Below are 14122 nucleotides of genomic sequence, written 5' to 3' on the forward strand. Positions count from 1 at the left end.
ACAGCCCAATGTTCTTCACCCCATCCTCAGGGTGTTGTCGTGTTCTTTGCTTGCTTGCCTGTGACCACAAGCAGACAGTCTGGTAGACAGAGCACAGGAATGTTCTGTGCACATTCCTGCCTCCCTGGCAAAATCAACAAATAAGATAATATGCAAACTGTCCAGGGAAAAAAAACAACCCTCCCTCATCTGCCTCTCTTACCTTAAGTAATGCAGTCTCCAAGATCAGCACTGTAAGAAATCAGGCTTGGGACCTTATCATGAAGGCAGCCGGTTTGTATCTTGACATACATGCGCCTGTACAGTTCCACTCCCCACCCCCCCATCTACTCAAAAATCAAGTGTAGCAGGTCATTACAAAGGGAGTCCATAGTAAACCAAGGTAACATGACATGTAACAGTGTAACTGTCTATGAATAGATACAAACATAAATACCATAATTTAAATGCCCATTTGCCTCGCACAAATGCCATGCCATACATCCAATCATACTGTAACCCAACACCGACAACCTAGAAGAGTCAATCACAGTGGTAAAAAAAAAAAAAGAAATTAAAAAATATCAAGAGAAGAGATTTACCACCAAAATTAAGGGAGCTGTCTGCTTTTCTCCCATAGTGCTATGAGCTTGAGCATTTTTTTTTCTTTTTTGTACTTATCTGATTAGTTACATTGCCTACACTGAACATTTCTATGTGATTCATTTTGCTTTTTCTTGGTAGACCACAGGCATCTTGCAGTTTTCTTTGTGAAACTCCTAGTTTCTTAAAACAAAAGATCTTCATCTCAAAATTGCACTGCCTTCCTTATAAACATGTGGACATGGTGCACTGGTCTCTTTACATATAATTCAGAGCCAGTGATTTGTAGGCACTTTAGTCTCCTTGTCTCTCCAGCTATAGTTAGTAATCCTTTATCACCTGCAAACACTTTCTTCCATAGCATAACATGGTACACCAGCAGGGTTTCTCTCTCTGGCCCTGGTCTGATTCTCTGTAAGCCAGGGAACATCGGCAATCTTTGTAGCACAGGCTCTGAATTTAATTTCTAAGTGACTGAATTCCTTGGACCAAAAGAAAGGCTTTATATGAATTCACATGTGCTCTACAGGGCACAGACCTCACACTGACCCACCATCTATGTAATTTATACAGAAGCATACAGTCAGCCTTACAAAACCATATTTTTAGTAGCTCAGTTGAAGGTCTATTGTGTTATTAGCACCAAATGATTAATTAACTATATCCATACATTATAGGTCATTGACATTTACTAGGACATCTATGACTTGCTTGAGGGGATATTTGCCATTCAGTTCTGCTGGCAAAACGCCTGCTGAGTAAAGACAATCCCAGTTTTGGCCAGGATGGCTTACAGAATGTGCACACAGCAGGAACTCGGCAACAATGACTTGGCCAATTGATTAAATCTGAGCGCTGACCAGCAGGTGTCTTTTTAGTGTGCTTTGAACGGCTTTCCACAAAGCCTTGTGCTTCACAGTAGCTGGATGCACATCAGTTTGGTCATACATCAGTATGTCAGCATTTTTTGCTGCAAGATGAAAGCATCACTTATTTGCAGATCTCAGAACAGCTTCCCATGCCTCAAATTTTACATATTTCCTCAGGAGATCTCTCAAAAATTAACAAGTTACAAAATAAAAGACAACAGGAATCTACTAATTTGAGTCCACTTTGATGAGGCAAATGAAAACCAGTTTGATCTGGGGCTTTTCCTCCCTCTTCCTTCCTGTTTTACAACTGAAGGACCAGAGGAGTGCTGGCACACCAGTCAACGCTTCACTGAAAACTGTCATTGGGTATCTGAAAACCAGCTGTAAGTTTCTCTGTCATACCAATAGCTTTCAGAAAACCAAACTACTGATGTATACTTCTCTCATGCTCTTCCGACATACAGTTTGTCAAGTTTGCTAAAAAGCTCAAGGCAAAACCTTACTGTGAAGAGGACCCATGTCATGTCAGCTTATCCCTGAAGTTTACTGAAGCCTTTCTAGACCCCCATCATACAGACTTCCTATTCAAGTCCATGAAAGACTTCTCAGTGATATGTAACATGCAAAAACACAGAAAATTTAACTCTTCTTCAGTGAAAGTTCAGGAAATTCAACAGTCCAGGCATTCACTGTTTGTAGTGGTGCATTAGCAAAAACTAACTTTTTATGCGACATGATTTTAAAAATACCAGCAATAGACCCCCCCACCCAAATTAGAGTTTGGAATATCTGACTGAAATTACTATGGATAGAAAGGTGTTATTTGGAATTGGCATAAAAAACCAACATACACAGCTGTAATGTCTGTACCTTTATAATGACAACACTTCCATTAAAAGGAGCCACAGTATTCTCAGTCCCATAGCAACACCAAAATCCCAGAAGCAAACCAAATTTCCACTCTAACTCCAGATGATTTCAATTACACAATTGTCTGTCCACACCTTAGTCTGATAAATTTGGTGTCTCTGTAAAGGCACCACTTTAAAACACTCATTTTCCCTATACAGAAAAGACCTTGCACATGATAAACTGACATTTTGTAAATGATAAAAGGAAATGTGCTTTCATTCAACATGTAGTTTGAACTCCTTGATACAGAAACAAGAGCTTACCATTATTTAAAAGGGAATGATACACAGAAGAAATAACTAAACTATCCAGAGTTACAACTGATGCTAAACATATTTTGTGGATGGATTAGTAAATGCCTCCCACATCACACAACAAATACATGCGTACTTATTAGAGATCCAAGTGAGATATAACCACAGAGGCAGTTTTATCTTACATCTTTGTGATTCTTTTAATCTTTCTTCATAAATGTAGTACTAGCCACTACCAAAGACAGAGCACTAAACTAAACTAACTTTGACTGTTGCCCTGTATGCAAATGAAGATGATCTGATGTTCAGGGACATCCTCAAAGTATTTTCAATATGCAAATCAGATCAGAAAGTAGCTCACATAAAAAGTGAGACAGTTGCTCAGGAAGAGGTTGGCAGCTCTGTCAGTAACACTGACCACCTTTGCACAGCCACATACTTTATCTTTTGTTTAAAGCCTCAAATGCTAGAGTACCTTCATAGGAGTAACATGGCACTAAGGCAAACTCCAAAAGAAGGAATCTGCAGTGAAGTAAGAAGTTTTACTGATCAGATTAAGTTCTCTGAAGTGTTAGCATGAAAATACTTTACAATAGAGCAAGTACACCAGTATTTTATGAGCAAGGTAGTTTGTACCATTGAAGTTGCAACAGTAATTACAGTACACACATCTCTAAGGTAAGCACAGCCATCATCCGTGGGCCGAATAAACAAGCCATTACTCAGGATCAGCTAAAGGCTTCTCAGTCCTGCGGAGACAATGGAGTCCTTCCAAGGAAACTGTTCTCATCCTTGAGGAGGTAATATTCAGCTTTGGCACAGGGAGCAGCAGAAGGGGAAGAGTCAGAGGGGGCTGACAGTGTTCACTGGCCACCAGGGAAGTGGAAGTAGCTGGGGCCAGGGTAGAAACGGTATGAGACTGGAAACAAAAGCTCAGACAAGAACTGTAAAGTACAAAACTGCTGCTCTAGATATACAAAAAAGTAGGGGGATAGTGACCACTGCTCCACACACTGAGTCCCCCAGTAGCAGCAGCGGTCCTGCAAGCATGAGACTGACATTCCGGGCTGTGACACTGGCACAGGTAACACCACCAGAGGAAAGTGGCTACAAGGTTTACATGCAACTCTGACCCTGCTCTTACTCTCTCTCTTTTTAACCGGTAATGTAGTAGGCATTTCCCTCCCCTCTCTTCTCAAATGGGGATTATACTCCAGTGCATTTGAGATCTAAATTTTATACAGCTCTTCAACAGTACTGTGAACAAAAAAAAAGGGGGCGGGGGGAGAAATCAAGCTAAATATCTTAACCTTGACAGGCATATCAAGGGGTTGTAATCTTCCAAGCAATCATTTCTGTTTCTGCCTCAGACCAAGCACAAGCAGCACTGAAGCACAGAGTCTGAAATGCACAAGCCTAAGGAAGCTGAGGGCTTTTGACCCACTTCTTCCTCAATGTAATTGTCACCTTTGAGTCTTGCTCTAACTCCAACTTTCAGTTTAAGATCTGGGCAGTCTTGCTACTCATTCAAAATATGTCTCTGCCTTGACATGAGCTACCGTCCAAAAAACACTGGAAGGTACTATCTGGAATATCATTATAAATACAGCCAGAAGTATTTCCACCAACACAAAAGGCTGAAAATATCCTTGAGGTTACAGTTTCCGTAACTAACTGAATCACATCAGCAGTCTTATTTATAAGCTGGGAAAGGATTTAGAAATGCTTGACCTTCAGGAGTCAAAGAAAGATGCAGCTGGCCTCGTTACCATTTGAAACTTCACTGCCACTTGCTGAGGCAGATTTAATGCATCCTCCCAGCTTATCAGCAGAAATGGTAAATAGTCCACATTAATCAGAACATACCCATCTCATCTCAGTCTTTTGGGGATGAAGGTCCATTAGCGAATCAAAACCAGATAAAGCAGAACTTCAATTACTTGAAGCTTCTACTCTGATTCTGCCTGAATTATCCTTATGTTCCTCATAGAAAAAGGGTGGAGAAAGCAATTTATTTTCTGAGATATTCCCATTAAAAAACAAGAGGAGCACAATACATTCCCATTCCCTTATCCAACTTTTAAAGCACATAAGGGCAGGCAGATGTCAACAGGACTGACAACTCAGTGCTTCCTGGATTTTCAGCAAGCAAATACTGTTTTTTACTCTGCACTTCTAAGATCAGAACAGGTGAAGGTGCTTTTAGGTAAGTTGAACAAGAAGAAAAAAATACAAGATTTTCCAGTTTTTAGTCCATGTTTCTTGAATGAATTTGACAACCATTGTAATTCCCAATTCTCAAAATTAGCTGAAGTTTAGAACATAAGCAGCCTAGATGTGGTATGTACACAAGCCATTATCAAAGACTTAGTAAGTTCCTAACGTAACAACTGGTTTGAATCTCAGTGACCTTGCACTGAAGATCAGGGCAAACACTTATAATGCAAACACATTATGGTGGGTTTTTTCCTGATCATAAGACTCTAGGCATAAATAAGATTTCATCAATGCACATTTCCCAAGAAACTGTAACTACATTATTTCAGAAAAATCAGTGCAGGCATACATTATTGTTTTAGGCAGCCAGAAAACAGCTGGAAAACCATAGACTTAAGTTCCTTGCATCTCATACATTTTTACTTGCAACAATGCAGTACAATAAGGACTCCAGAACACTCCTTTTCACATTTAAAAAACCTTTAATAAAAATAGATAGTTTGGCTTCTCTCCCTGTACCTGATAACATTCTGCAATTCTTACTCATATCCTTGCTGTCTTACTCAAGCAAAAGTCCAGATAAATGCAGCTGGAAACCCTCCAGGCTAAGATACTTTTATGACCCATAATGAAGCAGCAAAACATGGAAGAAAAAAGCATGGAAATAAAAAGACTAGTTGTGTGTGATATTGTCTGTAGAATCATACTCTTACTTTAACCATCACTCACTGCTGCTCAGGTACTAAGCAAATGGCAAGGAGCCAAATTCTAAAGAAAGTTGTATTAAGCCACTCCATGTAGCCACTCAGCATTCAGAGTAGCAACATGGTCGTTTCTTACATGTCATGCGATGCTGTGAATGCTTGCAGTAAGTATCAGGATTTGTTTTTATTAAATCCAAAATAGTAAAGGTCACAATGTAAGAAATTCTCCAAAAAGCCTAACAGCATGTCAGGCTGCTTGCCCAGCAGTTTACATGCTTCCTCAAAAGTACAGCTTCTTCAAAAGGATACAATACGCAACTTTCAAGATGCTTTTTTTTTTGATTGATATTTCTGAACAGCAAGGAGAACAGAGGCCTAGTCACCAGGCCTAAATCACCAGTTCTCTCAGATTCAACCTAGTGTGAAGAGGCTGACATCATGTAAATCCATCCAGAAGGAGACATAGTAAAGCCACATGAAGTAACACTGTGATCTTGCGATAAAATATTGTACATGAGTATACACATTACACATTGCGAAAAAGTATTTCTTTATAAATGCCCTTTTCCTTACAGTGGGAAACGATCATGCTTACATCTTACAAAGTGTTCTGCTTCACACAGAAAGCATTTATGGATAAGACAAATGCATGTAGTGGATTGTGAGTTCTGTCATTCAAAAATCAGTTATTCCTAGGAAAAAAAACCTGCTATCTGAATGTCCAGCTTGCAACATGCAATTTAATTTCCATAGCTACACTCTTTGTGAAATGATAAACCTCAAGACTGATCACACCTGAGGAAGGACATATCCAGTATCACCAGATTTTCACTCTACCACTATGGATCCAGGCAGTGGGAAGAAAAACTCAAGACCGTAAGCCTGGGGCAAGTAGCTTTTATGGTGTTGCATGCAAAAGCAGATTGCACACTGGAAGGCAGCACCTGGGAATGTGACAAATTTAGCCATTTACATCCAGAAAGTAAATCTGTCATTCTTGGAAGAAAGCTAAGTTGTTTTCAGAACTTGCTTTGTGTATTTGCAGGGCTATTCTTCATGTTTTGTTTGCTTATAGTTTGATGTTCTTTTTTAGGCTGTGACAGTTTTACTTGCAAAGGGTTAATCATGTACCCCCAGCCTATACTGAAACAGTTACGGCCACTATTACCAGTTATATATGTTTCTGCTTATTACTTATCTGGACACTGCAGGTGAAACAGGGCACACAGAGTATAAAATTGTTTTGGTTTTAATCCTCTGTATTTAACACAGAAACAGCCTTAACACCCAAAAGAATCTGTGGATACTCAAATGAACTGGGATGGAAGCAACTACAGTTTTCTTTCCTTCCTTTGAGCAGAGCTGTATGGCAGAACGTACAAGTGAGACGGGGCAGAAGCTGCACTCTTGTCTGCCTTGTGAGGAATTCTGCCCCTCTACAGAGACTGCCTCTGGAAGCATCCCTACACATAGTGCTTCTGTACTCCTTATGAAGGTCTTTGCTTTAGAGCCACTATCACCAAGTCTCCCGACGGATGGCTAGAGCCTGGAAAAAATTATTTATTGAAAAGCAATTTATCTGACAAATATTGACATTTGCTTCAAATTCCTTTCAGCAGTTCATTATTCAACGAGCTCCACAGATTGTCCAAATTCAGCAAATAACTCCTTCCACACATTCTTTTCACAACTCCTGAACTCCTGCTTAGAAATAATTTTTATTATTTGACAAGCACATCTGTCAAGCGAGTATTTTGTCCCCACCTTTGGTGTAGTAGTACTATAAAAGCAGAGGGAAGAGGACACATGATCAGCTCTACAGGACGTCTCCCTCCCTTCATTTCGTATTCAGGAAGGGCTATAAACTTTGTAAGGCTGTAAGTAAGCACCAGAAATACTGATGCAGAAATGCTCTAGTTAAAATGAAGACCACAGGGTAAGTTTGATGTAGGATCCACTAGCCAAAACCAACCTTTGCCACCACTCACACAGAACAAAGGAACACAGTCACTATTCTCCACTCAAAGATGATGTGCTTGTGTTGCAAACTTACAGCCTGCTTCCAACCTGGAAGTGGATTCCATCACACGTGTCAACCTACGGGACTCAGGTTGTATAGACCTAGGGCCTGAAAAATAACATAAATTCAACCCTTACCTCTACTGGGAGATACATAATGAGTCTGATTCTACAGTCTTACCCCTTGTGTCATCACTTATCATAGTACCAAATATGAGCAACATGCAAGCAACAAAATAGGACAGCTTTTTAAAACAGTCAAATAAGACCAAGCAATTGCAAAAGCAGCAGGCTGAGTAGAGCGTTTGTACCACTATTTTTAACAGGGAGTTTTTCCTGATGTCACAAGGAGATACTATGAGAGTAAACAAGAAGTAAGCACGCTTTTCACTACAGATACCCAAGATCAACTATTGTATACTGTAGAGAAAAAATTAAAAGGCTAAATATAAAAACTGAAAGCAAACCTACTGTTTTGTATTGCTCTGCTCTTCTGCCACTCCACTACTACAACTCTAATGTAAAGAGTAACTGGAAAGGCAGACACACACATTTTTCTGGGTTGTTACTTCCTCCACCCCTCCTTGTAACAAGTCAGCAAAAACAAACTAATGCACCAGTGTACAAACTAAAGCGCTCTCTTCTTGTACTTTCAAGTTCAACCCTTCTTGCCTGAGGAATTCTCTTGGCTCACGGGTTTGATATCAGCCCTTGATTGTGTTTTGATGTTTCTGCAGATCTACAATTGAGTTCAATTCTCAGCAGCCAAAACAGACATTTGTCATCCTGTATGCATAAAATTTCCTGTGGCACGCTGCCCACTTAATCATGCAGGCAAGGGGAGCTTTGACAAAGCAAGAGGCTGTCTGCAAGCCACTGTGACCTAGCATGTGTGGAGTCATATGTAATTACCATTACTTAAAAGGATCACTCAAGGCTTCCTGGTGTGGCTGCACACCAGTTCAACCACGCCAGAGTGTTTGAGTAAATATTTGCACGCAACAAGGAGCTGTTGAGAGGGTTTTGTCTACAGCCACAGCCCCCAGTACATGAAATATTCAGCACATGAAATGTCTCCACTGATGCAGAGTGGTGGGTTTTCACTCTGATTTGATTAGCAGTGATGATTCTTTCATGAGGTGTGACTGTCCTTCTAGATTAGCATCAGCACAGATTCCATGCAGCAGTCATGGAAAAAAGGAGATGGGAAAACAACAGTCTGACACGTTACAAGGGTTACTTTGCAGAGTCTCTACCAATTCTGAGATTTCTTGTTTAAAAGAAAATGCTGGAGCCTAAATCTTAATTTAAAAAAAGCATTACTATGTAGAACTCTAAATTTAAACACAAATGCAAAACTCAAATCTCAGTACTAGTAAGAGTTAACTAGGGAAAAAAAAAACAACACAGGTTTAACTCAGGGAATGTCTTAACATGCCACAAGAGAGACATCAATTCTTTACCCATAAAAAGTGAGAAGCGTTACGCAGGAAGATATGCTTCCATATTAAGCATAATGATCACCTCCTAATGAACACTGTAGAACTTATTATTTATACTGAATCAACATGTAGTTGCATTGCTTCTAAAACTTTTTCACCTAAGTACATCTCACCACTATGCAACCAACTGGCAATTTTCAATAATGATAATGTGGCGTACATTTAATACCAGCAATGTAAACTATTCCCCCATGGTAACATTCCCATATTATTTCTATACTGTAGCAGTGAAGTTCTGAACCTGAATCTAATGGAAGCAAGCAAATTCTGCAGGAAAAGGCAGTTTATTGAACTGAGTGGTAGCTGGAACAGACAAAAAAGGGCTGGTATTCCTGAAAGCTATTTTTGTTTGCCAATCTGATCAGTTGCCTTTCAACTGATCAGTTGCCTTTATAAACCTTGGTTTGGACACATCTCTGACTTAGACAAATCAGCTTTTGGAAAGATTTGAAACTATGTAGCAAGCATTCTGCTTTAATATGAAAAGCTGAATATGCACCCACTTAAAAAAAACAAACCACTAACCTCCAAAGTTAAATCTTGGTATGTATGCCATTACTGGCTGTACTAGAGCCAAATGTAAAGTCTCTACACAACCTCACAAGCACAGAAAAGAGAAATTCTGAGGGCTATTGGACACTGAATTTTCACAGCACATCAACAGCAGTTATTTAGCAGAAGAGGTTTCTGTAATTGTCACTGAATGGGAAGACTCACAGTGTTCAATAAGCTTCTGTTCTCTGCTTCCTCTGTGTGGGCTTGTATTAAAAAACTAAACAGAGAAGGATATCAGTTTCTGAAGACCAACTACCTTCCACTTGAAGCAGGTTTAGAAATTGGATGTCTCAGAATCTACTTCAAACCATTAAAAAGTTTTAAAACAATCAAAAGATGGTTTTGAATTTGGAAGACTTCCCTTTCCATGGGCAAGTTCATCAACATTGTGCTACAAAAGCAGAAATCAGGAAAGCAAGGGGTAGGGCAGAGAGGACCCCATCATGCTACTAAATTCTTTTCACTGCACTGCAGGCCCTAGACATGATTCCAGTTTAACATTTATCTCCCATTTAAACCGAGGTGACAGGATGCTGCAAGTAACACCCATTGGAGTACTAGGCAGGTGCAGTATCTCTAACTAGCATTTTTATTTTCCTAATTAGACCAGTGCCCTGGTTTCAGCTGAGATAGAGTTAATTTTCTTTATAGTGGCTGGTATGGGGCTGTGTTTTGGATTTGTGCTGAAAACAGTGTTGATAATACAGAGATGTTTTAGTTGTTGCTGCACTAGCCAAGGACTTTTCAGCTTCCCATGCTCTGCCAGGTGCAGAAGAAGCTGGGAGGGGACACAGCCAGAATAGTTGATCCAAACTGGCCAAAGGGCTATTCCATACCACATGATGTCATGCTCAGTATATAAAGCTGGGGAAGAAGAAGGAAGGGGGGGACATTTGGAGTGATGGCGTTTGTCTTCCCAAGTAACCATTACGTATGACGGAGCCCTGCTTTCCTGGAGATGGCTGAACACCTGCCTGCCCATGGGAAGCAGTGAATGAATTCCTTGCTTTGCTTTGCTTGCGTGCACGGCTTTTGCTTTCCCTATTAAACTGTCTTTATCTCACCCCACGAGTTTTCTCACTTTTACTCTTCTGATTCTCTCCCCCATCCCACCGGGGGGGGAGTGAGCGAGCGGCTGAGTGGTGCTTAGTTGCCGGCTGGAGCTAAACCACAACAACCAGCAATGGCAATGTTGAAAATTGAACATCACAGGGCTAAAACTAAAAGATCAATGATGGTAGACATCAAGTGCTATGCTTACAAGCATTTTAAAACACTACTATTACCACTAGTGCCTATTGTTGTATAGTAAACTCCAAGACAAATAAAACATAATATTTCTTGTACTTTCCTAACTTCCAGTATTATGGTTTATACTTACTGCTATGCATACAGTAAGGTTACCTCCATACAGACAACTGTTGAGATTCCTGTTATGCCCTGTGGCCAAAGACCACAGAAAGAAGGAATAAAGCTACATGCATTGGCTCTCGGCCACACGCAGATTTTACTACACTCCATATATAAAGTGTCATTTACTTCTCTGTATTTCCAGCCAATTCTTTCAAGAGACATAAAAGCACCAGAGCCATTGTTCACCCTTTCCACAACCGTCAAAACAATGGAAATTGGGATAAGTGTATACTCTTTTGATTACACCAAATGAAGTTTTCTGGCCACAGTGGCAGAGTTCATGGAAACATCATGAAACCTTCTGTGCCAGAGCAGAATCTTGACCCTTAATCACCCAAGGCATGATTTGAAGGACTACTATAGTAAGAGCTCTGTTTTATTCATTTAGGTAAGGAGCATTAAAACCAAAATCCTGAATCAAATGTTTCTGCCAAGATGAAACGTACGTGTATAAAACCCACTTTTCTCTAAACTAGCACCTGAAATCTGCAGCAGTCTTCAGAGCACTTGGTTCAGCCATTCTCAGTGCTCCCCTTCCTTGGTACCATTGGTGCAGGGCTAGCAGTATATCTGTGAATAGATAATATCCATAGCTACTCCAAACTAACGGATGAGTGAGCACTTAGATGTATCACCATAAACCACAGAAGCTTCTCAAACCACAAAAGAGCATACAGTTTATTTTGTAGAAATAGCTGTAGGAATGCCATCAGCGACATCAGAAATCACTAATGATGGCAAATGCCAGGCCCAGAAATTCTACAAGATGCCAGTTTTTCAAAAACTGCTGAATCTCCACTCTCTGATAAGCATGGCCACTTGAGCTGTCTCCAAAAAGCAACATGCAGAGATGAAGGTACTTAAAATTGCTGAAGAAAAGTAGGGAACAGAGTAAATAGGAGAAGCTTGGGTCACTGGAGTAGAAACAGACAATTACTGTCTGGCAGAATGAATCAGGAAATTAAAGTAAACTGAGTGAATCACCCAGGACAAAATTCCCAAAGATTACATGCTCTGAAACATACCAACCTCTCAAAAAGATTGTGTGAACATTATTGATGGTTTGGTAAAATTTGTACCAATATTTTGTAAGTTTTTGTGAACAACAATTTCAACCAAACTTGTACAGTTTTATAGCTTGGTTAGGAAGGATAGAGTACCTGCAGAAACTTCTCATATCCTTCTCATTGCTATACTTGGATTTACCTTATGTTGCTCTGGAAACTAATTTCTAACTGATAGGCTGAATTCTCAACTTCTACTGGGGCAAGTACCTTACCTTGAACAGTTGTTTAATCAAAATGCAACTCTCCAATGATAAAATGTTACTAAATAAATCATCTGCATTTCAACACTACCTTAACTTCAGCACAGGTTTACATTTTATACAGTCTGAATAGGCTGAGCATGTGGATTACAGAAACGTAAGACTCAAACCAACAAGTTAATTCTAGCTTTTTCCCCACCCCATTCTCATAGGCAGAGCTATGTATGAACTCCAACAGCATTAAAAGCCACAACAGATAAAAGAGTATTTTCTGGAAAGCAATATCCAGATGCTGAAGTATTTTAAAAAAAGATAAAATAAACCAAAACAAACTACAGCTGGAAAAGACTGAATGCTGTCCTGATTTTGACTAAGTTGGTTTTGCTGTCACTATTTTGTTTATGTCAAGTCAAAAATCCAAACCAAACCAAGCAAACAGGTTTATAATCAAATTAACAGGCACACTGAATACATCCCTTGTCCCTGAAATACAAGGCAATCATCGTATAAACCTCCCCGCCATAAAATGCTCTTGAATTAAAAAAAAAAAAAACACGCAACCAAAAAAATACACACACACACACACCAAACAACCTAGATGTAAACAAACTTAATGATCCAATACATTTTAATCTGAAGTTTGAGGCTTGGTCTATTACAAATAGGAGTCACTCAGAAAATATGAATTGGAAAATTTGTTTCAAAGGGCAAAGACAAACAAGTTCATCTCTACTCTCAGCCTCCCTGCCAAGTTTAAAAACTTGATAATCTCTTTGCATCTTTGTGAGATTTCTAATATAAATATTAAAAAATAAATTATTTTTATTTTATTATGTTGGTATCATATAAAAATTTTAGGATGTTGTCATTAACAGAGATTTTAAAAACTAATGTTTAAAAATCTTTTTAAATATTTTAAACTAAGTCTTTTAAAACAGTATGACTAGCTCTATAATACAAATACATAAACAAGTGTTTCCACTGGCATAAGCCCAAGCTCAAAGAGCCAAGACAGAGAAGGTCATTTTTCCTGTACTCCATCAAAGCAAAGTTTTTTTTCCATAGTGTGTTTACAAATACCCTGTGTAGTTCCTCTCAAATAACAAGCAATGTAGTTCACTCTCCATCAGGAAAGTTATTCTGCAGATTATATGCACATTAAAATAACCTCTAGAAAAAAAACCTGTATGTACCCTTTAGCAAATAAGTATTTAGAAAGAGAACAATAAATTAATGAATAAACATAAGAGGGGAAAAATACATCTACTCTGATGATATTAGCATCTGGGAGCTTCTCTAAGATTTCTTCTCTGTATTACCCAACTAGGATCTTAACTCAGGCACAAAGCTATAAATTAAATTATTGGCTAGCCAAGGCTGGCAACTACTGAGTCAGAAAAAGTGCATGGGAACTTTCAAGAAGAGGAAGAGTGAGTACTGAACAACTGCACAACTGCAGTACTGAACAACTGGTAACAGCATGCAAAGTGATTTGGTCACTTAATCCGGCCTGTCAGGCTTCAAGACTTAGCCTGATCTCTCGAATTAATTTCTTAATGACATGGGTATTTTTGACAGCAGAAGTGAATCACAATTTTCCTTTCTTATGTTGAAACACCTTGATCATTGTAAACTCAGAAGCTCATCTTCCAATTTCACACTATTTCAATGAAAAATACTAAAAACCACAAAAAAAGTGAAAACTAAGAAGCTGAGTAGAAATGCCAGCACAAGGGCCGAAAGACTTGAAAGTCAAAAATGAAGATCAAAAAACAGAGAGGAACAAACCAAACCAAAACAAAACCCCCCATCAAATCAACCAACC

Source organism: Ciconia boyciana, chromosome 1, assembly GCF_034638445.1.
Source record: "Ciconia boyciana chromosome 1, ASM3463844v1, whole genome shotgun sequence".
Taxonomy (NCBI): Eukaryota; Metazoa; Chordata; class Aves; order Ciconiiformes; family Ciconiidae; genus Ciconia; species Ciconia boyciana.